The sequence below is a fragment of the Pongo abelii genome, chromosome 8 (assembly GCF_028885655.2).
Source record: "Pongo abelii isolate AG06213 chromosome 8, NHGRI_mPonAbe1-v2.0_pri, whole genome shotgun sequence".
Lineage (NCBI taxonomy): Eukaryota > Metazoa > Chordata > Mammalia > Primates > Hominidae > Pongo > Pongo abelii.
The window spans coordinates 72,719,982-72,744,630 of NC_071993.2; the positions used below are offsets into that span (position 1 = coordinate 72,719,982).

The following is a 24,649-nucleotide window of genomic DNA, read 5'->3' on the forward strand; positions in this document are numbered from 1 at the left end:
TCTAGTAGAGAAGGGTTTTGCCATGTTGGCCAGGCTGGTCTTGAACTCCTGACCTCAGGCGATCCTATTGCCTTGGCCTCCCAAAGTGCTGGGATTATAGGTGTGAGCCACTGCACCCGGTCCAGTCATTATTTTTCTAATGAATGGCCATACTTCACCTCCCTCCGCCCTGCCCATGAGGAAAGCCTGGGCCATTCTATCCCAGTTCACCCCATGGGACCCTGGTGACACTGGGCTCACGTGGCCTCACACGGGCTGCCTGCCCTGAGGCTCAGCTCTTCCCTGTTGCCTGTCAGCTGCCTCCTGGACAGGGCGGTACCTGGCTGGCCACTGGGTGGGGAGGACAAGAGGGGATTGGGATGCTCAGTTCTTCAGCGGGAGGGTCTTTACCCATCTGGTAGCTCCTCTGCTGGGCTGGGAATCAACTCCTCGGGAAAAGGCAATGTTGGGGCAGGGTAGGGACCTTGGTGACTCTGGAGGCAAGTGGGTGCCAGCTTGGCCAAGCTCACCCTTGGCTCCTCCTGTCCTTTCTCTGAAGAGCTCCAGCAGGGCTGCTTGGGATGTCGCTAGCTGTGTGACCTTGGACAAGTCCCTTCCCCTCTCTGGACCTTCCGCCTCTGAAAGGATGCTGCCCAAGGCCATGGCTTGTCCTGCTGCTCTCAGGTGCTCTGGAGTGGGAGTTCCAGAAGAAGCATAGAGAGCTGGCCACACAGCTCAGGAAGAGGCCAGGCTTCCTGGAGGAGCTACAGGGCTGGGCTTGGAGGAGGAATGGGTGGTCTTGGGACCCTCAAGAAACAAAAATGGCTGAGACCACCAGGTCTTCAGCCCAGAGTCTCCCAATTTGTGAGCCCTCTCTTTCTGTCCTGGGCTTGGCCAGCAGGTGGGCAGAGACAAGCCTGAAGCAATACAGATTCCTGTATCCTAGGAGGGGAGCGGGGGGCCCTGCATCTGCCCTGCCCTGGCCCAGGCTGAGGGCACCCCATGTGTCACTAGAGAGTGAGGGAACCTTACTCAGTGGAAAGAGCCCAACATCTGCAGGATAAAGTCTCGGCATCAATAGCTGTTGGGGCTTCACGCAGGTGATTTTGTCTCCCTGGCCTTGGTTTCTCCGCCTGTAAAATGGGCTAACAGTCCCTAGCCTAGAGGATAAGTAATGCCTTAGCTCCTGTGCACCTGGCATCAGGTAAACTCTCAAAAGCAGTTCCCAGTGAAAGCACGTGTTTCTTGGGCACAGCACTTCAAGCCTCTGGCCTCTGTTTTCCCACCTGTAAAGAGGGTATCAGAACATTGCCTACCTCCAGGAGCTCACATATATCAGACGGCTTTAGCACAGGCAGGTGCCTATGCATAGCACAGATTCTAGGTGTTTGTGGAAGCCGCTGAGCCAGATGACCTGGAAGAGTTCCCTGCACACCTGGCCACAGCCTGCACTGATTCCAGGGAGGGGACAGAGGCTCCTCTTTGCCCTACAACAGGCGCGGTTGTTTCCTCACACCTTGTCAGGCCCCAGATGGCTGCTGGGCCCCAAGCCATGGACAACATCTTCCAAGCCCACACAACACCTCCAAGGAACACCTGGCATGTATGTCTCTCCATGGTGAGAATTCAGTCCGGGCTGGTGCAGCTCACCACCGAGGCGCTCCTCGAAGATGCTGTGTGGGCTTGGCGTGCAGGAGGGAGCTCACCACCCAGCCAGGGATATGCCTTCTTGCCAGGGGCTGGGAGGGGAGCCCATTTCACAGATGGGATACACTGAGGCACTAGCAACCTATGTGACTAGCCTGGGTGGGCCTGGAGGGGCAAGGGGGCAAGAGAGGTGCCAGGGGTCCTGAGACATCTGAACTGAGGTGGGCGTCTCTTCTTCCCTTTGGCTTTCTCTCAACCTGAACTTCCCTATTCACTTACCTCCCACTTACCTTTTGAGGTAGGCATAACGGTCCCATTTAAGAGGACACAGAGAGAGGCTCAGGAGAGCTGAGTGGTGGGCCATGCTGGCTGGAGGACATCAGTGGAAAGGAGCTAGGTGGGATGCGGGGGTGCTCACCCCTCAGGGCCCGGCAGAGCCCCAGGAAGCACCTGCTGGCTCACAGAGGGAACCCAATGGGGCTGTGGGTTTCCAGGTCCCCCTTAACCCTCCCTTACCAGGAGGGTCGATGCCAGCTGCTGCACCCCTTCCTCCGGGCCCCGCTGTTGGGGCTGTCCCAAGCCTCCTCCTTAGCAGCCTCTTTAATCCCTGACCATGACTGTCGTCCTCCTGCACCTTCCCTGCTCTGTGCTCACCCTCCCGCCCACCCTGCCCAAGGTCTTCCTCTCCACTCCACACCGGCTGCCGTGTTCTTGTGACATCCCAGGGCTCTTGCCTCAGCTCAGTAACTAACATGCCGTGTGACCCTGGACAAGTCCCTGACCCTCTCTGGGCCCCTGCTTCCCCATTTGTCATTGAGGGGGTTAGGTAAGAAGCTTGGATGTTCTAAGAATATCAAAACCCACACACCAAATGCACAGGCGGGTGTGCTGCTAGGCATCTGGGGCCTTGGGCTCCTGGCTCACCTCTTGGCTCCCTTCTGGGGGCCCTGGAGAAGCTGGTCTGGGGACTGGGCTGCCAGAAAGTGCCACCCTCTGCATGCCCGAGTCCCCACCTGGACTCCATCTGCTCTTAGAGCCTTCAGCACCTCTGTCTCTGGCCTCTGCCCAAGTCCCCTCTGTTCCCGAACCTATCCTTGCCCCGAGGCAATGGTGGTTGCCCCTGTCACTGGAGCCAGCTCCTGGCAGAATTATCTCCCTTCATTTGAGCTTCCATTAGTCCATAAGTACCCCGGGCTCAGGCAGGGCACTGGGGAGACGCGGCAGCCATAAATCACCATGGCTCTCCTGAGCCCAGCTGCCAATGGCCTGAGAGCTCTGCTGGCTCAGCGGAGGGAGGCTCCCTTCCTGGGCGAGCTGGGGCCACGGCTGGGAGTGGCTGTGTGAGTGGCAGCAGCATAGGGGTGTGGCGGGTACTGGGCCACTCACCTGGTCACCTCTGGGGTATGACATTGTGACAGCAGTGCCCCAGCTCCAGCTCCACGTGCAATGTCACCTGGAGATCTTCCAAAGAAGGGGCTATGGTAGGGACCTTGACAAGTCATTGCAACTCAGAGCTTACAGATTAGTTTCCTTATCTGTAAAATGGGTGATCATACCAATCTCATAGGGTTCACGGAAGGATCACTGAGACCATGCCCCCACCCAACCAAACAAATGTCCAGCACGGAGCCTGCCAGGGAGTATGACTCAATACATAGTCGATTTCCTCCCCACTGTGGGGGCTCAGAGCAGGCAGTGGCAGCAGCTTGCCTATGTTTAAAGCCACAGCTTTTACACTATGCTCTTGCCTTTTGTTGTTGGACAGAGACAGCCCTTTGGCTTTGGATGCAAGCAGCTGGAGGCCAGACAAATCTCAGCAGAACTTGCATAAGTCCAGAACCACTGTTTGGAAAGGGTGAAAATTCAGTCCAGGCTGGTGGAGTGCTTTTGGCTTCCTCTGTGAATGAAGTTTGGTTGAGAAAATTAAATGAGATCGTAGGGGTGATATTAAAAGAGCAAATTACTTTAAAGGGCTTCCACTCATTCCAGATCTGACTGGGGATGGATGGCGCTAATTACGAACAAGGAGTGGCCTCTCAGTAAAGCCTGTCCCTAAAGCCCCGGGGTGTTTCTAAGTTAGGGACCCTGGAAGTGAGAGCCCCAAGCTCCTTTTGTGTCAATTCACATTCCATTCCCCCATAATCAGTGAGAGCCAGTGACATTTGGAAGTCTGGGCTGTCTAGGAAATACCTCTTACCACCCTGTGGGCCCAAGAACAACTGCTGGGACTTCTGAGAATGACAACTTGGTGATGACACTTGCATCAAATCCACAAAGCAATCTAGCAGCGTGTATGAATGAGGGCGTGTCTTTTTACCTAGAATTCTACTTTTGGGAATCTCTCCCAAGGAATCCAACCAAGCTGTGAGCATGGAGATGTTCAATGCAGTGTTATTTACCAGAGTAAGATACCCAACAAAGGGAGAACTGGTTGAGTAAATTAAAGTATATCCCCAATGTGGGTTCCTCACAGGTATTAATGGCTAATTATGAAGTCTATGTAATTATACGAGAAAGGTTCATGGAATAAGTTAAGTGTAGAGGCCTGAGCATGAAATGAAACATGTAAGTACATGATGACATCATAAAACAAACCTGGGCATGAGCCTGAAAGGAAACACACGAATATGCAAGTAGTGGTTGTGTCTGGGTGGGATTAAGGGTGATTATTTTTCAGAACTTAGTTCCCACCATTTGGGGAAATATGGCAACATTATCTGGACTGTAGAAACAAACAAACAAGCCACTTCCTGGACCCAGAAATAGTGGAGAAAGGGTCAGTGCCTGGTGTTGTTTCTAAGGGTGCCAGGCTGCTGTTCTGGAAGCAGGACCAATGGTGGAGGCTCGCCACGTGCACAGCTGGAACCTATGGGGGCCTGGGTGGTGGTCATCCACCCTGCTCAGTGCACCTGTTGCCACAGGAAGGCCTCTCTGGGGATGTCCCATTGTTCTCCGGCCAGGAGGAAGGTGGGAGGCAGGAGAATGGCTGGTTTTAAAGCCAGGAAATAAATCTCCCTCCCCCCAACCCAGCCTCTCCATTCAGGCCAGCTTATTGATGGGGACCCAGGGGGCCTGGAGACAGTGAGCCGACTTCCCAGGACTCGTGAGAAAACCTCCCCGCGCCAGGCCCACACTGTCTTGTGGATTCTAGGGGCCTATCCAGAGGCTTCCTCTGGCCATTTCCTGGCATTGTCAGCCCTATGCCCCCTACGACAGCAGGACGCCAGGTACCCACGGTTCCAGAGCCATTTGTGCTCCTTCTGATCACCACAGAAGGTTGGGGCCCAGGCCCTGAGTCAGGTAGTGGGTAAAACGATGACCACGAGCCCTTTCAGAACTGATAGTCTGTGATGGGAGAAGACTCCCGCCAGCCCCAGTAGGGCACAAAACCCCCTCGGCTAGGCGTAGGTAGGAAGCCACAGACATTTGCATATAATTTACATTACTTTGCATAACCACCTGCTATAGGGGAAAGAGCATTGAACCAACAATCAGACTTCGGAGTCCAGTCCCAACAATACTGCTGACTTGATGTGACCTTGAGCTCATTTTTATCCTCTCTACTAGGCATCAGTTTCCCCCTGTGCTGAGTTGGAAAACTGGACTGCTGGTTGGCGAGCGTGGACCTGGCCAAAGGTTGATGGAGTTGACATGATATAGTGAGCAGGAAGGACACACCTGGAACCAGAAGGGGGCCCCTGGGACCCTCCACCTTGCAGCGATCCCCACCTTAACAAATGCTCCCTGAACACCTCCTGGGAGACATGTGTGAACCAGCTTTCCTAGTATCCTGCGGACCCCTGCTCCCCTACTGACCATGGGTACAGTGTCCACCTCTCACTCCCAGGCTATGGGGATCCCTGGGGAGGGGGACTCTCACACCCCCACCCAGCTCTCCTGACCCTCCTCCCCTTGGCAGCCCTGGGGATGCCAACAGCTTCTGACACCCTGGAAATGCTTTCAGCCAGGAACCAGGGAGCTTGGCAGGGGAGAGGGAGACAAAGCCCCAGGTTGCCCTGAGACTGAGTGGACTTAGCACACAGACATACACCCCACCCCCACTGTGGCCAGAACCAAAACAATGCTGGGGAGCAGTGACATCAGATGCGCTTGACCTTCCCTGCCAGCCTGCCCACCTGCTACAGGTATTTCCAGGGCAATGGACGAGGAGAAGGTGGAAAGAAAGCCTCATTCCCAGGAAGCTGCACTGCTGCTGCTCCTCCTTGGGCACGGTGTCGGGGGAAGGGAAGGACATCCAAACTCGGGTACTGTCTACTCCTGCGCCTGGGCCTTGCAGTAGGGTGGCCAGCATCACTAAGACCAAGCTATGGGGAAAGGAGGTGGTGGGCCCCTTTAATGGCAGGGCTGTGGCACTTCTGATACTCAGTGCTGGGGAGGGCTGGGCCTTTGGGCTTCCCCCTGAGACTGGAGTCTGCAGCAAGGAAGTGTGAGAAGCAGAGGGTGCAGACCCAGAGTCCACAGGTGAGGAGGTGAAGTGCGGAAATGAGGGGAGGATTTTAGAGGTCTGAGCTGCAAGGAAGCAAAGAGCTAAGAGGGATGGAGGGAAATGCCTGGGGTCCTGAGAAATGCCCAATGTCCTGGACACAGGTCCTGGGGCTTGTGCTCTGTCTGTCTTCTCTCCTCCTGTCCCTTGAGTTCTCTAGGAAAACCCCCTCTTCTCTGTCCTAACCCTCAAGCCTCACCTCCCCATCCACTGTCTACTCTCCTGGGGAGACCCGAACAGACTGCCAGGCTGAGTCAGGTCCTGAGGGTCTCTGGGGCTCCTGCTGTCACTCCCTGCCCACTCTCTGGAATGGACTTCACTGCTACCAACGCCTTCCCTCTCCTTGCAGGTGCCGTCTCACAAGGCAGGTCCCCGTGAAGGAGTCTGGCCTTGGGCAAATCACTTCACCTCTCTGAGTCTGTTTCCTTCACAATAAGATGGGAGAAATGATGCCTACCTCATAGGGTTAGGGTTGCTCTGAAGAATAAACGAGGCAGTGCATTCAACAAGCTCGCGCAGTGCCTGGCACATAATAAAAGCTGAAAAACTGCTAGTGGTTGTCATTATTAGCAACCTCTCCAAACCCAGGTTTCTTTCCTCTTTTGTACAATGCAATACCAGTCCCGACTTCACAGGGTAATTGTGAGATGAGAGGAATGAGAGATTTGAAAGCGCTCTCACAGAAGCGGGCAGTGAGGTGGAGGGCGTGGATGCTATTAACTGCAGGGCTCTGGGACTCATGGCAGGACACTTGGTAGGCAGCAGGTGAAACTCTATCCTGCTCAATACAGAGACACAAAAGGGAGCCACCCTCACTGCCTGGTGCTCTATCACGCTTCCTGCTGCTCAGGCCCAGAGTCAGCCCATTTGATAGATGGCAAAACAGGCCCAGAGAGGGCAAGAGATCAGCCTAGAGTCACCGTGAATGATCAACTATGTAGGGACTAGACCTGGAAAAATAAAATTCAAGATTCAGATACCACTGAAGAGTGTGTTAACTGTCCCTTCACCCACTTTTAAAGCACAGGCATTTGGGAAAATATTGTAATATATATGTGACACTTATTTTTAACCCAGATTTCAAATCACTTTTTTGTTGGAGGAGGTGAAGGGGAACATTACATAGCACTTCATCTACTTACAAAGCTGTCACACCTGGTACACTTAAAGAGGCAAAGTCCTAGAAAAGCAAGGTCAATTTGAGAGGAAATAAAATGAATGACTTGAGGTATACATCTCCAGCCTGTGGGTTTTTTTCCTGGGGGAAAACAACTTAAAGAAAAATAAGTATCCTCAATTCTTCCCTGTGTGTGCTTCAGCCTGTGGCACTGAGACTCTCACAGGAGAGGAATTATCTCGGTTCATTCATTCCCCTATGTGGCAAGGGTTTCAGATATGGACCGAGCTCAGGGTCTTTGCAGGAACCATGTACACTCTGCAACTTTAATCACTTTGTCTGCAGGCATGAGCGAAATGATCTCCAGAGACAGCCAGCATTTAAAAGCAAATTTATTAAAGTAGACACCACCTTCCTGACACAATGGCACATGATGGATTCTTATTTCCCATTGTGGAGCAAATGGAAAATCGCTCTCGCAGATGGGGAGATAAACTGTGCTCTGGGGCCTGCAAGTCTGAAGTCCAGGGTGGCTGCCAGAAGAAAATCCAATTTGCCTTTAAACGCCATGTACAGTGTTTCTATTGTACCTACCACCTACTATATCAAAAGGTGAAAGTTTAAAAGTTTAAAAACCGCATGAAGACATACGAAGACTATAGCTGTAGGAACCAGTCTCAGAAAGACACATCATCAGTTTGTCTATCCAGGCTTTGAAGATTCTACCTTCCTTACCCTGGACCTCTGACAGGGAAACTCCTTTGGAAGGAGTGAGGATTCTCTAATCATCCAAGCAAGCAGCGGGGTAACCTCTGACAGATTACCCACTCTGAGTCCTAGTTTCCATATCAATATATTTGGAAGAGTGAAATAAAACAGGGTTAGCAATACCTTGATACAACCACTACCATGGCTGAGTCCATGACAGACATCACTAATCGACCCAACTGAGCCTGATTTGAGTCTCTGAATCAGCACATCTCCTGAAAGTCATTATTGTTTGTTCAGGGGTGGTAGCAAGAGGAAACCTATTTGCCATCCCTGAACTCAGTGATCTCTAGAATTCCTTCCACCTCTAGCATGCTGTAAGTATTCCCCTCTTCAGTGTCTACTATGTAACTAGATCTACATTAGAATCTGTAGGAGACAGAAGTATACTCCCATAGGTTATAAATTAGAAAAGTTATAATCTCTACACCAAAGTGCTGGGAGCTAGGAGGGGGATAACCCTTCAGGAAACCACTGCAGTGCAGCAACAACACTTTAGAATTCAGCCCTGGATCTGTTTTGGCATGTGCCCAGCCTCAGAGTCACCACCTCCCCATCCCATACCACAGCAGACATCACTAATTAATGTTGACTTCTGCAAATGAGTCCAGATGTGGCCCTAGATTTCTCAACATGACACCCTGGGCAGTCACCCTCAAACTTTCAAAACAGCCACCTGAGATAAACCGTTTGCCACTGCTGCCCTAGATTTTGAGGTACAGGCTATACAGGTCTGGGGAGGTTGGGGCTATCAGGAAAGGATTCCTGGGAAAGTCAGGAATTAAGCTGGGACTTGAGGAAGCATCCACACACCCAAGCCAGGCCAGACAGATGAAGAAGAGAGGCCAAGGCTGGGAGAAGGGCAATGATGGGGACTTCCAGGAGGGGCCTAGCTCATGCAACCCGGTAGGAAGTATCCCATTTGGACCCAGCAGAATGGCCAGGAGCTCGGGGTCATCCCTAGGGCAGGGGGAAAGGAGTTCTGATGTCTCCCCCACCGGCACTGCCCCTTCATTCAAGGCATCCTGGGGAGCAGGGCCTGGGGCACCACCTGGTAAGAGGCCTTCAGCAGGCAGGTGGCTCAGGCCCAGCGGGGTTTGCCATGGGGTCCCAGCACCTCTGGCCTGCTCAAGAGTGGTGAGATGCCTGGTATCATGGCAGTCTCCTGAAGAGGCACAGAGATGGGCACCTGTGGCCACACACTTTCCACTTAGCTCCTCTGGGCTATTCTCCTGAGCCTAAACACATGCTTGGGGAGAGGAACCATGTCCCCACCCCAACCCAGCCAGAACCACAGCCTGAGCACTGGAGTGGGAAGAGGGAAATCTGGGCTCCAAAAGCCCTCATGGCACTGGGATACGTGGCCAGTGCCCCTAAGAGGGACCTTTCCAGAAGATTCTCTAAGTAACCTATCTGTTCCATGTCCTAACCTCCTGCAGCCTTGGTTTTTCCTTCTGTATAACGGACTACCCCACCAATCAGATATCTGCACTGCCCACTGTGTTACCCGCCTTCTATCTGCTCTGTGCTTTGTGGCTGTGGGAGAGAGAAGAGGGTGGTAGGAGGAGGCAGGGACCACGCCAGGGGACTCTCCTGGAGTTAGAAATGACAGCTAGAACGCCACATTCTCAGAGATGGCTCTGGATCCCAAGGGCCTTGCCTGTACAGCATGGTCTCGGCACAGAGGCGCAAGGTGCGTTCCACAGGACCAGGGGCCCATCCCAGCTTCACAAGTTTGGAATTTACACTCACACATAGGGATATCACTCTCTGTCACTTTTGTCCCCACCCCCTGGGGAGCCCTCGACCCTTGCAAGCTGGTGCTGGGGTAGCTGGGCCAAGTTTCTAGGGGCAGCCAGGAACTGGCAATCCCAAATGGGGTCCCTTTGGCAGCCTAGCTATGTCAGGGCAAGAGCTTAGGCCATGCCAGGTTACTGGTGCCCAGGCTGCAGGCTCTGGTGGGCAGCATGCCTGAGAAGCCCAGGAGGACTTTGTAGCTGGTGCCAGCCCACAGCATGTGAGCACGCTGGGGCTGTGGCCATGGTCACGTTCTCATGAGTGCGTTCAACCCTGGGGTTAGGTGCCTGTGTGGGGCTGTGCAAAAAGGGACTGAAAGCTTGGACACAGAATGGGACATCTGAATGTCATGCTGGGGCCCAGTAGCCTCTTTGCCAGAGGGAGCTATGTTTGGGATCACCTGGCCAACAGATGCAAATACAAGCATATGTGTACATACTGCCCACAGGAAGGAGTGGGGTGCAGGTGGGAGTGGAGATGGCTGGTCTGACAGGGTGTGTGTTTTACATCTATGTGTGTGTGTGTGTGTGTGTGTGTGTGTGAGAGAGAGAGAGAGAGAGAGAGACAGAGAGAGAGAGGAGCTTGTACCCACTGCTTCAGTGTGCCTGCCTGTAAGTGGGTGCACGTCCATGTTCTCTATGAGTTCAGGCATCCTCTGCTGTGTACCCCTGAGCATGTACACAGGTCTGTGGAAAAGTGCATGCCTAGGAGCCATTTTGAAAACAAAGACCTTGGGCTGCAAAGAAAAATGATGAGATTCTTAAGAACAGTGAGTGCAGTAGACATTAGCCGGTCTACTAGGGGTTGTTACACTTAACTGTGTGTCCATTCTGCCTAATACATAAATTACTAATGTAAATTAAAGGATAATTGAAGCCCTTTAGGCCCAAATATTTAAATTATTTAACAGGCAGTCAGGAATAGGAGAAAAAGGAAGAGCTGAGTTTAACACCCAAAGAGAAAAGTGCCAACTCAGGGGAAGAAGCGGAAAGTGGGCCCTTCTCCCCGCCTCCCGCTAGCTCATTCTGTTTTGGAGGTGCGGGGGGGCTTTTCTCCAGGGCGCTGTGTGTATTGCCTCCCTCCTGGCCGCATAGGCTCCCAGGGCGTCCCTGCTTGGGAAAGTGCTGCCAAGGCCAGAGGCAAGGCTGCCTACCTGAGAGGTGGGAGCAAGTGGGGGGAGCTCAACTCCTCTTCTGCTCCTCAGAGACAGGACCCAGGGAGGCCCCAAGACTGCTATCAAGAGCTGAGAGCTGGTACCAGGGACCTGGGTGCTTGGATGGTTCCCAGGGTGAAACCAGCATCTCCTTCCCTGAGATACCACAAGCCTGGAAAGGCAGTGCTAGAAGTCACAGGCTTTGGCAGAGGGGAGAGAGAAGGGGGCAGTTGAGTCCACCCCTACCCATTATACAGAGTAGGAAAGTAAAGGCCACATAGGAGGAGGTGAATCAGCAGTTTACCAAAGGCAGATGGGGTGTTCCCATCCTTTCTCCTTTTCCCTGAGGCCTTGAGAGGGGTTTTCCAGATCTCAAGGACACAAGTAAGACCCCCAAATCACTAGGGAGCCTTACTTCATCTGGGTCCTACATCCCAGGGCAAAGCAAATAAGGAAGCATGTCTTCCCTTAGCCCCCGGTCTGATTTCTATAGAACTCACTGCCTGGTTTCTCTTTGTTCTATGGCACAGAACTCCCAACCACGCAAAGGTCCCAGTGTGGGTGCTGTGGCTTGCTCACATCCATGCTGGGGCCTGGGGACTGGGGGTGTACAGCTAAGGCCCAGACTCAGGCTCCCGAAACAGCCCAACTCAGCTGGGGCCAGGGTGCCAGGTTAAAGTGCAGAGGGTCAGGTCTAGGAGCTCAGAAGGTGAGGCCTCCAGCTGACTGCAACATCTGGGAGCCGGTCCAACAGCGAGGCCTCAGTGGGCAAGAAAGAAACAAGCCAGGCCTGCTGATTCACCTCTCCTCTCCGCACGTTAGCCAGGTAGGGGCAGGGGTGGAGGGGACTGCTGCAAGGCTGGGTAAATGGAACAGTGCCTTCCCTATAGCCATGGCCCTCTCTGTACACCCAGTGCCAACGGCACCTGCTCCAGGGAGCCTTCCCTGACGTTCTGGGTGTTCACTCTGCAGCCCAAGATGCTGTCACCTCTGAGTGACCTCTCTGTTCTGACTCCATAGGCACCTTCAGGGCAGGGATAGGCCGTTACTATCCTATTGTCTCAAGGAACCTCTGTGAATAAGCTGGTGGTCTATTATTGCTCAGTAGTGAGCTTCCTGGACAATGCTGCTGGGCCTGGACACGGCCCCAGTGAATAACCTGGGCCATGCACTTCCTCATTTGGTTTGCACTGGAATCTGGGCAAAGGCTGGAGGCTGAGAGCTCCTGGCGCTGACAGTCTCCAGGTAGCAGGGGCGTGATCAGACAGGTCCTGGACGGCTTCAGGGTGGGGCTCTGGTCACACAGGGAGTGGGCAAGGGAGTGTGAATGACTCAGTGCCAAGCCCTCCCTGCTTCAGGGAGCACCGTGAACCCGGGGTGTTTAAAGAAGTGATCACCCCAGAGGGAGCCTGCTGGCTGGTCAGCCGCCCTCTGCTCCCCTCTCTGGCCTGGGTCTTAGTCTTATTGACACTACGGATATAGTCTCAGCTTTATCTCCTTCAAAGGATGGGTGTGGGATCAAAAGAATGTGGCTGGCTCTGAAAGGGTTTTGACAGATGTGGAGCGCTGGGGTGATTATATTCATGGTTCATCCTTCTTCCTTTCCTTCCATCTACTTATCCAGCCACCCATCCAACTGTCAGTTTGTCCCTCCCTCCCTCACTCCCTTCCCTTCTTCCTTCCCTCAACCCAGTCACTCACCAATCCTGTACCCACTGATTATTGGTGAATAGATATTGAATATGTAGGACTCTGACCCACAGCTTGGTCCCTGTGCAGAGAGGGAGCTCAGAGAGCCCACAGGGTGCTTCCCTGATTCAGCCCCACCTCCCTCAGGTGGGCTCCCCTACCATCCTGGCCCCCCACCCCACTGTGATCTCACCTGCCCCTGGGTGTGGAGAGCCACAAAGCCATTGTTCTGGAAGGAACCTCTAGGATCCTCTCCCCCTGGGGTCTTCCGCCTTGCTGGGACCTCCATGCCTCCTCAGCATCATACCTCTCCCAGCCTACAGTATGCAGCCCCCCAAGCCACGCCAGTCTTGTTGATGAATGAACTCCTACCAGGTCTCCCTTACTGCGGGCAGCCTTCACCAACTGCTGGGCTTCTGAACTGGGGGCTGGTTTCTCCTTAGGCTTCCACAGGCGGGAGTCTTTTTTCCCAGCTAAGCCACCAGCTGCCTGAGGACAACCTAAGCCTCAGTTCTCTCGGGGCCGCCCCCACTTCCACCTCCAGCCAGGTGTGCCAGGCCTTCTGCACACCCTCGCTGAGACACAGAGAGGAGGGAGCCATGAAGCCCAGACATGAGGAGGGTGCTGGCGGTGTACGGAGCAGTCGCAGCCCTGGTGTCCTTGGGACTGCCCTGAGACCAACAGAGCTGACACGATTTGCTCTATTTTCACAGGAGGCAGGATGACAAGCCAGGTCACAATGGAACGGGAGGACACCAGCTTGTGGCACCCCACCTGAGCACCCAGAGTGCCTACAGAATAGACAGGGAGGGCCAGACCCATCTCCAGAGGGCAGCTGTGGGTGGAGCAGGGACTCACAGGAGCCCACAGAGCAGATCTAGGACTGGCCCAAACCTAGTGGCCATGTGGCACGGCGAGGCTGGCATGGCACCCAGTCTGTGGCCATGCTGGCTACCAGGGATGAGGTGGCATATTCTCTGGATGAATCCACCCCTTTGCCTCCCTGCATCAGAGACTAGCTGGGCTGCCTCTCCTCGCCAGCCCACGCAGAAGGGCAGTTCAGACCCCAAGCTCTGAGGGCTCAGGGCCTCCCAGTCTGTACCACCAGGCCCTACAGGGATTCTGCTAAAGAAGACCTGATAGAGGGGTCCCCCTGCCAGACTCAGCCCCCATTACCCCATCAACAAGACAGAGCTGGGCTTATGGTAAACACGAATGTAGGTGCGAATACCCTGGGATCTTGTCAAAACACAGACTGATTGTGGTCTGGGACAGTGCTGAGGCCTTGAATTCTTAACAAGCTTCCAGGTGATGCTGGTAGCAAAGCTCTAAGGGGCTCCCAGCTCTAAGCCCCAGCTCCCAGAGAGACAGTGTTATGGAGAGAGCACACGTCATGTAGGATAAAAAGAAATCTTTTCAAAAGTGGTCCCCAGGGTTGGGGGAGAGAAGGTCAGAGAAGGGAGCCCGGGGACAATAGTGAATAGAATTGGGATTATTTCCTGAACTCTGATTCCTCGTGGGAACGAGGTTATGAAAAGCTTTTCTTAAAATGGTTATTATTTAGTGGCCTGTCCAAAATAAACACACACATGCACTGCGCGGAGCCAGGCAGGAAGTGAGGAACATCTGGGAGACATCTGGCTGCTGGAGAACTGAGAAGTGGGTTGGGGAGGGCCAGCGGGAGCTGGAGACGGTCTGCGTGCTGTGGTCGCCCACAGTCACACAAGCACGCCAGCACGCCCCCGCTGCCAGCCAGTTCGGAGCACGCAGGCATGAACACATGCACACAGGGTGTCCCCGGGACCTGCAGGACCTTGCTGGCAGCGGCTGCAGATCGCGGGTTCTCGGAAGCGGACATCCTTGCTCTCGGGATCCGCCTTCCCTCCTCCCTCCTCTCCTCTTGGAGGTTGTGATATTTATGACTTGCCTCTCTACGTATGCAAGCTGAGTGTTTTCCTTCCACCTGCTCCCCAGCTAGCCTCAGAAAGGAGCAGAGGCCTGAGTAGGGGCAAACTTAGGGCAAGTCTCCAAGCTCCTCCAGATCTGTGCCCTCTGTAAGAAGGATATGACTCTTCTGCCTGGCTCACTGGAACACTAGAGGCCATTCACCCAACTGATATTTACTGTAAACCTTCTGCAGTGCCAGGCAACGTCCCAGGGGCTAGGTGTCATCTTAGGAGATTATAACCAAACCTTAACACCCAAGTTTAGGGTGTTGTCATAATGCCTGAGTGGCCCTGGGGTGGGGGGCCACACTTACCCAACAGGGACTGGCCCAGGCTGTAGGGATGAACCTGCCACCACCCTATGAAGGCCAGGGCTCAGAGTCTCACGCTGATTATGCCTGGGGACACCCTGCATCATTTCTGTTGTGGGCGTGTTGTGCAGGGAGTTCCTCCAAGGAGACTAAGAGGGCAGGAACCTTGTGTTGCACAATTCTCTGTCCCTAAAGATGCCTGGCCCAGTACTAGATACAGCAGAATAGGTGGTGGCTAAATAAATGGAGAGACCTGGGCTTGTACAAAGGGCACAGTCTCTGCAGACAGACACACCCAGGTGCAGATCCTGGTACTACCACACACCAGCTGTGTGACCTTGGGCAAGTTGCTTCACCTCTCTGGGCCTCGGTGTACTCAATTATAAACCATGGAGAACAATGGTTAGCTCCAAGGGTTAAGCAGCCTGATACGTAAGGTCCTTCACGCAGTGCCTGGTATTTGGTTAGAACTCAACCAATGTTATTATCATGAGGCACAGAAGAGATTTTAAAAGTAGTATTCACCCAGTGACCTTAGGTGATCCCTGTAGCTGTGGTTCTGATTTTCTTCCATGTTCCTTCCAGCCCACCCTGGACTGTCTAGTCTCTCCAACCTTGGCCATTCAGGTGGGGTGGCCTCTGAGGAGGGGGTGGTGAAGGCTTCCCAAGCCCCCCGGGGAACAGGGAAGGGAACTAACCCTGGCTGAGAACCTTGGTGTTGGGCACTTGATAGATGGCATCTTCCCAGAAGCCTTCAGAGCTGTGCCATCCAACATGGTGGCCACTAGCCATATGTGGCTGTTTAAACTTTAATTAAAATTAAAAGTTCAGTTCCTTCATCACCCTGGCCATATTTCCAGTGCTCAACAGCCACGTGTGGCTAGTGGCTACCAGACTGGGCAGTGCAGGCAGAAGATGTCCCCATCCCTGCAAGAAGTTTCACTGCACAGTGCTGCTGCGGGCAAGGTGTGACAGCCCCCACTGCACAGATGGGGAAACTGATCTGAAGCCCAGGCTCTTTCTGCTCGGTCCTAAAGCAGCCCCCAGACTCTTTTTCTTTTGAGACTGAGTCTCCCTCTGTCGGCCAGGCTGGAGTGCAGTGATGTGATCTGAGCTCACTGCAACCTCCGCCTCCTGGGTTCAAGCAATTCTCCTGCCTCAGCCTCCCAAGTAGCTGGGATTACAGGCGCGTGCCACCACGCCCAGCTAATTTTTGTATTTTTAATAGAGACGGGGTTTCATCATGTTGGCCAGGCTGGTCTTGAACTCCTGACCTCAGGTGATCCGCCTGCTTCAGCCTCCCAAAGTGCTGGGATTACAGGCCTGAGCCACTGCGCCCGGCTCCCCAGACTCTTGAGTGGGTGGGCTGAGGTCCTCATTGGGTTTTCCATGGCCCCACCTCCTGGAAGGCTGGGACACACCCAGTGCTCTGCTGCTGGCAGGGCCAAGCCCAGGACAGAGAGAGTGACACCGTGGCCCTGTCTCCCTCACCCAGGCATCATAAAGACACCTCCAACATGTGTGTGTGAGATTCTGGAGGCCGCCGACCAAGAGCCCAGACCCAATCATCTACAGGAACGGATGTGGCAGGAGAGGGCACTGGGCACTCCTGGCCTGCCATGCCAGACCGCCAACCCTCTGCAGGGACAGCCAGGGTCTCACAGGGACAATGGCTATACAAGGGCCTGAACTGCAGGGTGACCACATTCCAGCTACAAAGTGGATCCCCCTGGAATCTTGGTGGCCACAGGCTGTATTGATGTCTCTAGAGGGTGGACAGGCTCTGCCCAGGGAGAGGGGGGCAGACCTGACTGTATTGGTGCAGGGCCCAGATGAAGAGGAAGCTGCCCACTCAGCTGCTGGAGAGAAGCCCATGCCAGGCTCTGCTCTCCCTCAGTAGTCTTTCCTCTCTGCTGAACTAGCTCGGGGGACCTCAAAGTACCTCACAATGAGCACTAGCACTTTCTGGCCATGTCATTTTGGGCACGGTGGGCCTCAGCTTCCTCATCCCTACAAAGGAGATCATCTCACCCAAGGGGAGGTCGGGCGAGGTCACATGTCATAGTAACAGACACAGGGTCTGGGCCACGGCCGACAAACGCCATGCAGGAAGAGAGTCACAGGGAGGGCCTGAGACAGACTGGAAGGGAATGCCACGCCCCCCCATGTCCCCTCCCCACTCCACTCCAGGGGGCTGGAGTTGGCCTAGGAAGAAGGGCCTCAGGCCTCCACAAAGCCGGTCAGCAAGCTGGGCCTCTGTGCAGCCTCTCTGAGAACCAGGCCATGTGTGAGCATCTCACTAGCAGCCAGGGACTGCTGGGCAAGTCTCACCTCCTCCTGGGGTGACTCTAGGCCAGCCCCACATTCCCTCCAGGCTGTAATCACATAGGAGGTGATACACAAGATAACTAACGGGCTGCTATTATCTCTGTTGTTAGAAGTTTATTATTACTATTAGCCTGGCCTTAACCCACTCTAATGGCCCAGGCGCACCACGATGATCCTGCGTCCTTGGGCGGCACTTAGAAGCACTGGGCCTCCACTTGGGCAATGGTAATGGGAAGCTCTTTCCAGTTCCGACAGCCTGTGATTTAAAGATAGAGATCTCCTGGGGAGATGCCAGGCCAAGGAGAAGACGGGCCTTCTGTCGTGGTGCCAGTTACTACTGTTATTGTTCAAGTCCAGCCCATCCTCCCAGGGACAGAGGTAGATGTGCCCGATAAGCACATTTCCCCTCTCTCTGCAGCCTCCCCCTGCTCAGATAATACATGTGTTCACCAGGGCCTCTGGCTCACTCCTGGAGCAAACCAGAGTCCTGGAGACAGCATTAACCCAGGACACAAGCTAGTTCTCTGACTGGAGAGGGCTACGCGGCAGTGGGGATATGGGGCATTTGAGGAGGTCTTCATGTGTCTTTACAAGCCAGGTGCCTGTAGGATGTTTCTGCGGGGCTCTTGCTGAAGCTACTCAGTTACAGACTCTCTGGGGGGGCCTTTGGCACTGGCAAGCCACCAAGCTTCTCAGGCCTGCTTAGGCAACCTCTCCTCTAGCTAAAGTGAATCACAGCTAACTGAGTCTCAAGACAGGAGCCTTGGGAGGTCTGGATCCAGGACATGAAACCCAGCAGGTTGCTTGACTTCTCTAAGCCTCAGTTTTCTCCTCTGTAAAATGGGGGCCCAGTTCTTGCCTAAGGAGGCTTTGAAGATGAATGGGGTCAATACAAGTAGAGCAATCTGACCAGTTCTTGGCATACATGTAGGCTACCATGATGATGGACTCTCAGACACATCAAGTCCAAAAACAACAACAACAAAATTATAGAATCTTGGATTCGCAGGCTGCTAATTACAAGAAGCTCAGCAGGCCACCCTAAACTTGCCCTTCAGGCAGGATTCCTATTAAAGTCTTCTTCTTGGCCCTTGGGGACTGGTACCAAGGGGCCTGCCCCATCTTCTTCTAAGGGCCGTCAAAGGAACCTTCTGATTTCTCAGCCACAGGCATTCTCAAGCTAGACAGATGGACAGCCAGAAATATCAGCTACGCCTCTGCTGTTCCTGCCCCCATCCTCCCCTCAGGTCTTTTAGAAATGAGACCGAGTAGTGGAGCGACAGTGGGGGAGGAGGAGCAGGCGGCAGGCAGCTGCTGGGCCGGGAGGAAATCATTGCTGGTAGCCTCTGCTCAGCCGTGACCCTAACAGGAAGCGATCGTGAGGGCCCCTTGGGAGGCTGGAGTCCGAAGACAGGGCGAGGGATGGGGTTTGGACTTCCAGGCCTCACCACCCGTGTCCACCCTGCTGGCCCTGTGCCCACGGCCTGCGCCTATCAGAGGCAGGCCACCGCATCGCCACTATGGCTAGTCCACCCTGAGAGCCTGCCTTCCTTCCTGGGGTTACTGGGGTCCCCCCTACTGGGAGAAGGGGAATCAGGCTCAAGAGGTTACATGAGAAGAGGAATTGAAGTATCCTTGGTGGTGAGTGGCTGGCCTGGGCCAGTGGGCAGAAGCCAGAGGATGCAGATTTGGGCCGGACACCAATAGCTGCCCAAGTCATCCAAAAAAATGCAGCAGGCCGCACGGCAGGAGAGTGAGCGTGCCCATGGGGGAGGGGGCACAGGTTGGCACATGAGAAGCGAGGCTCATAATCTCCAGGGCTCCCTCCTGCAGCAGGGCTTCTGAGGTGGAGAATGGAGAGACCGTGAGGGTGGGTGGGGCAGGTGAGGAGGGAAGGAAGGCTCAGCAGGAACAGCAGCTAATATGCCACCTTCCCTCACCCACCTGGAGCCCCAGCCCAGCCTTTCCTGCCTCCAGGCACATCACACTGGGCACCTGTTTATTTCTCCATGAGCCCAAGGCCAGTCCCCTCACAGAATGGGCAGCTCCCCGAGGGCAGGCCCGCGGGTTTAGTATATATACAGGGTCTGCCAAATCCAGATGTCTGTGTGCTCACATGCAGATAACAGGAGGGAACCTTGTGAAGATGACCGGAGGAATCTGGGCTTCAGGGTCACCCAGGGGCCCTCTGGCACCAGCCACCATATGCTCGGCTTATAATCTCTGGGACTCCCACCCATCCAGCAGGGGTGTGTGCCCACTGCCCACCCCCACGGATGCCCTGCTCTTGCACTGCTGAACAGAGGACTGGGGGTGGAGTGGGCTCTCCAGACTGCGCCACTGCAGCTAAGCACCAGAAGCTAACCTCAGCGCTGGGCAGGGCCTGGCATGGACCTTCTGACTAACATGCACAGCCTCCCATGAGGCTGGAACTATTAGTGATGGGGAAACAGGGCCCAAGCGGTTAAGTGATCAGCCAGTGACATGCATGAGGAGCCCCTAACTGCTCAGTCAGGACGGGCAACCCTCGTCCTACCCACCCGAACTCGATGGCCACCCTCAGGCCCATTCCCTCCCTGCGCCCGGGGCCTCCTGCCACCTCAGGCACCCCCTCTTCATAACGAAGTTCTCCTGGGGGTGGGGCGTCACCTCTGCTGATGTTCCTTTATAGAAAATGTTTCCCCTTCCCAGGGCCGCTGCTAAAACCTGCCCCACTACCCCCAACGCCATCCCAACGCCAGTAAGCCCCGGACACTAAGGTATCTACTAGCTGAGAGGTTTTCTGGCACATTGAGGGAGATGATAAGTCAGTCTTCCCTGGGTCACTGGCACCGTGGGGGCAGAGGTTGGCTTAGGGTGGCTGGGAGACACGCCACTCAAATGTGAACCCACCCTCTCTTCCACCATCCCAGGACAGCTCAAGGGCAGAGAAATGAACAGGGTGTTACCAGGCCTCCATTTCTAAGTCTGAGCAGGCAGAAGCCTAAACGCCCTCGTCTAAAGCCTCCAGGGATTAGCCAGGCATGGTGGTGCACACCTGTAGTCCTAGCTACTAGGGAGGCTGGGGCGGGAGATCATTTGATCCCAGGAGGTCGAGGCTGCAGTGAGCTATGATCGCGCCATTGCACTCAAGCCTGGATAACAGAACAAGACCCTGTCTTTAAAATAGTAATAATAATTAAGCTTCTGAGGATATGTACAAGAGAGTGAAAATGCTGTCCAGGTGTGTAATCCCAGCACTTTGGGAAGCCTGAGGCAGACAGATCACCTGAGGTCAGGAGTTCAAGACCAGCCTGGCCAAGATGGTGAAACCCTATCTCTACTAAAAATACAAAAAGTAGCCGGGCCTGGTGGCTCATGCCTGTAATCCCAGCTACTTGGGAAGCTGAACCCAGGAGGTGGAGGTTGCAATGAGCCGAGATCACGACTCTGCGCTCCAGCCTGGGTGACAGAGTGAGACTCAAAAAAAAAAAAAAAAAAAAGGCAAATGTAAGCAGGGAGTCGAGGCCTCAGACGTCCAGCAGGGCCTATTGCTAATCAGAAACCACAAGACATTCTGAGTGAAGGGATTGAGGACAGGAGTGAGTGTGAGCAACAAAGCTTGTAGTCACTGGAAACTTTGGGAAGAAAAGAGCCACTCTGGAGAAGTGAGCCCTGGGCAGGGTGGGCGTTGTGGGGATTTTGCCTGACTTTCATGACCCTTTACACCCCCCCAGAACAGTTTACCCCTGAGGTATTTGAGCAACCCCTTCCTGTGGCTCCAAATGGTAGGGAGACTGGTGTTTCCAACAGGAAATGGGCTTTCCACCCGGGGCGGGGGGCCCCCAGCACCTCTAGTTTTTAATGATCACACTCCTATTTATTTAGCTTCTGAATAGCCCCAGATTTCTGCCTGAGGGAGTTATAGGCTGCTGGGCTATTTGTGGTGAAGTTAATGAGGCAACTCAGTGGAAGCTGCCTTGTCTCCCGCCCCCCTCTGTGGGAAGACACAGGAAGCCCCTTGATCCCCAATTACCTGCCTGACAGGAGCCTCTCCTCACCTTCCTCATCTTCCCCAGCTCCAGGTACCACACCTCTTCCCCCAGGCTCACCTGGCTCATCACCAATGAGGGAAATGGACTGGCTGAGGTTTTACTGTTTCTACTTGCCTTAAGGTGAGCATCAAATATTTCTTAAGACAGAACAAAGGACTTACGAAGTCCTAGTAAAGACCACTTCTGCTCCTAGTAAATCTACCTCCTTTCCGATCCTATAGAGGCCACAGGCTGAAGATGGAGAAAGGAGGCTTCCAATACGGACTTCACCGCACCTCCTTCGCACCAGGTGCTGCAGGAACACCTTGCGTAATAATAGTTAATGCACTCAGGATTGCCAGCTTTGTGCTGAGGACTTCCTGTGTATTTACTCATTGAAGTCTCACTGCTCTTACCCCCACTTTACAGATGACAGAACTGAGGTTTTAAGAGGTGACCCCAAGGGCACATGGTTAGTAAGAGGCAGAACCGAGTTTCAGACCCAGGCTATCCAACTCCAAAAATGCCCAAGCACTGAGTGAGACGGCTCTCTCTCTAAAATCTCATTTAAACCTCATGGAGACGTTATGGGTAGATTGCTATTAATTCCACTTTGTGGTTGAAGACGAGGCTCACATGGGCTAAACTGTCCAGGAACACGTGGTTTGGAAGCAGGGAGGGTAGTATTTGAACCCATGCTGTTGCCAGAGCTTTTCCACATAAACACGAGTCTTGGTGACCAGGCAAACAGGGGTCATTAGGGAACGTGCACTTGGTCCCCAGAGTGGGCCTCTGCTCACAGGCTCTGTGGTCTTTGCTATTCCACACCCAGCCTGGGATCCTAGCTACCCTCCGCCCAGGCAGGCCTGTTTGCCCACCACCTGCGCTTCCTGCCTCTTCTCCAAACCTCTGAATCCCCTGGAGCCCCCATCTACAGCTCCACCTCCTCCAGGAAGCCTTCCACATCCCAGCCGTGGAGCTCACTCCTCTGAGCTGGAGAAAATGTGGGCGTTCTCTTCATGGACATGCATCTTCTCTCATTCCTAAGTGGAATTTTGTGAGCTCCTTGGGGGTGAGTTCTGGGTCCCCTTGGAGCGAGGCACAGAGAAGGGAATGATAAATATGGGGGTTCACTGCTCTCAGGACCAGGGTCCCTCTGGCCTCTTGAGGGCTTCACTGGACCTCCCCATCCATTCTCCCAGAGGAGAAGCAGAGCAGACTTCCTTTGCACAGCTAATGGCAAGAGCCAGGCACAGCTAATGGCAAGAGCCAGGGAGTCTCCAGTGGGGGCTCGGGCAGGGAAGCCCAGCACCCACGAATGAGGAGGCCACTGCCGGTCAGGGTGGGGCGGGAGGGCCCTGGGTCCCAGCTCTGAGGAGCTCTGAGAAACGCTTTACGACTTTCTAAGTGGACCTCTGCTGACAGCTTAACAGCCAGCTCCTCCCTGCCCCGGCTTCATATTTACGAGCTGGCTCTGAAGGGGGGCTCAGGAATCCGGCCCACACCACCCGATCCTCAGCCCTCTGGCTCCAGGGCCAGGAAGCCATAAAAAATGATCTTGCATTGCTTCCCTTCCCCCACATGTTTTAGGTGAGGCAGGGCGGGCATGGCAAGGGATGCTGGGGGCAGGGAAGGTGTAGGGTCTTTCTCTAAGGCTACCCAAGCACATTCTCACAGAGGGGAACTCAACTGCCCAGGCTTTGCCCAGTCCTGGGGGTCCCTAGTCTGAGCTGTCAAGGGCTGGACATACTCATACTTATGGGGCACCTACTCTAAGCCAAGGTGTCACCTCCAATATCTCATTGAATCTTACAACAACCCTGAGGAGTTTGACAAGGTTTGGAAAGGTCTTTGGGCTCAGATCTCCACTGTTCCCTCCTGCCCCCACCAGAAAGCCTCTTCAGTTTACAGTTGACGAGTGAGACCCAGAGAGGGAAAGGAACTTGCCTAACGTCACACAGCATATTAGTGGCAGAGTGTGGACCTGAACTAGGGCTCCCAGCTCCCATGGCAGTAGGACCCATGCTGCAGGCTCCTGACATGCCAGTGGGCGAGGTGGGGATGATCCCTTTGCCTTCCATATGGGTCCCTCTGTCTATAGACGGCCCAGATGCGACCAGGTACTCTCTAGGGCTCTCAGTAGCTCGGTCACTCTGAGGCTGGAATTCCACAATGGTGCCTGGTCTGAAGCCCAGTTGGTGGCGAGCTGCCCTTCCTTTTCAGGTTGAGGCCAAGAGGCCACACCAGCCCTCGCCATTCTCTAAGCTCAGTCCTCAGAGCTGGAGGCTGGGCTCCGGGAGCCCCCTAGGACCCCCCTACCCGTCCCTAAGTGTCCTCCCACTGTCTGGCCTGGGAAGGGCCAGCGTCTCCCACAGGATGTGGCCGTCTGGCTGGCTGAAGCCTCTACCACATCCCCTCTGGGTGCTCTCCAGGCCCAAGGCTGAGGAACGCTGACCACGGAAGGAACCCCACCCTCTGTCCCCATCCCAGCCCACGCTGGCACAGCCTCCAGTCCACATACCCTCTTCTTCCCGCTGAAGTGGGTCGGTCCCACCCAGGGAAACCAGTCCTCAGCTCTCTGCTGAGTTCAGGGCTCTGGCTACAGTGAGGACTCAGCAAATGACCATCAAGCCCCCAGAGGGGTTCGGAAGGGCTGGCGCTAGAGGGAGGTCTGGTGGCTGCAGGCCTCTTAGTCCCACCCCTCCTGTCTTTCTCTGTGGTCTGGGCCCCTTGCCTGGTGGCTCCCCTAGCGAGGGGCTGTCTGCAGATAATCAGGGAACAGATTCGGAAAGAAGGAGGAAAAAAAGCACTCCGGCGCCAGACAGGATCCTTATCTTCTAGGGCGGGATGTCTGTCAGAGGCAGAGGCAGTGGCGGCGGCAGCAGGGCAGGGAGTCCTGCAACAGAGGCCCAGCACTGCAGCCAGGCCGGTGGAGGAGGGGCCACCCTGGGCGCTGGGGGTGGGAAGGGCTGGCCTCTCCTTCTGAGCCAGGAGACCAGTGGGAATCTATCTGGCCTGCTGGGGAGGGGATCTGGATGCCAAATCCTGTCCCCTCAACCCAGCTTTTAGGATGAGTCTCCCTGATGTGTTCAGAATGACCCTGGGACCCCTGCAAATAAAGTAGGGAAGAGAGGCCCAGGTTTCCAAGTCTCCCAAGTTCCTAACAAGGCAGCAGGGCCCCCAGACCCAGCAGCCTGGAACTGGCTGGGGGACTGTCTTAGCCACAAGACTCTGACCAAGTATTCTAGCTGCATCTAGCTGATCTCACCTGTAGAATGGGGATGAAACCCCACACGCCTCTTGCACTGAGCTATTAGGCTTCTCCCCAGAGATTCCATCTAGAAAGCGCCTTGCAAAGGGAAGGTGTGTTCTGCCTGGGGCTTTGAGCCTCCCACCC

The 24,649-nt window shown here is 54.5% G+C and overlaps 1 protein-coding gene and 2 long non-coding RNA genes across 4 annotated transcripts in view; 1 reads left to right on the forward strand and 2 right to left on the reverse strand.

Moving 5' to 3' along the window:
• Positions 1-24,649, reverse strand: part of UNC5B (unc-5 netrin receptor B) — a 90,139-nt gene that overhangs the window by 43,720 nt on the left and 21,770 nt on the right. The window lies entirely within an intron of this gene.
• Positions 7,624-16,131, reverse strand: LOC129048277 (uncharacterized). The gene is made up of 2 exons (XR_008510494.1): positions 12,848-16,131; positions 7,624-7,780 (listed from the first exon to the last, which is right to left on the reverse strand). It is a non-coding gene; the product is annotated as an uncharacterized LOC129048277 (long non-coding RNA).
• Positions 12,102-21,773, forward strand: LOC129048278 (uncharacterized). The gene is made up of 3 exons (XR_008510495.1): positions 12,102-12,210; positions 21,298-21,393; positions 21,495-21,773. It is a non-coding gene; the product is annotated as an uncharacterized LOC129048278 (long non-coding RNA).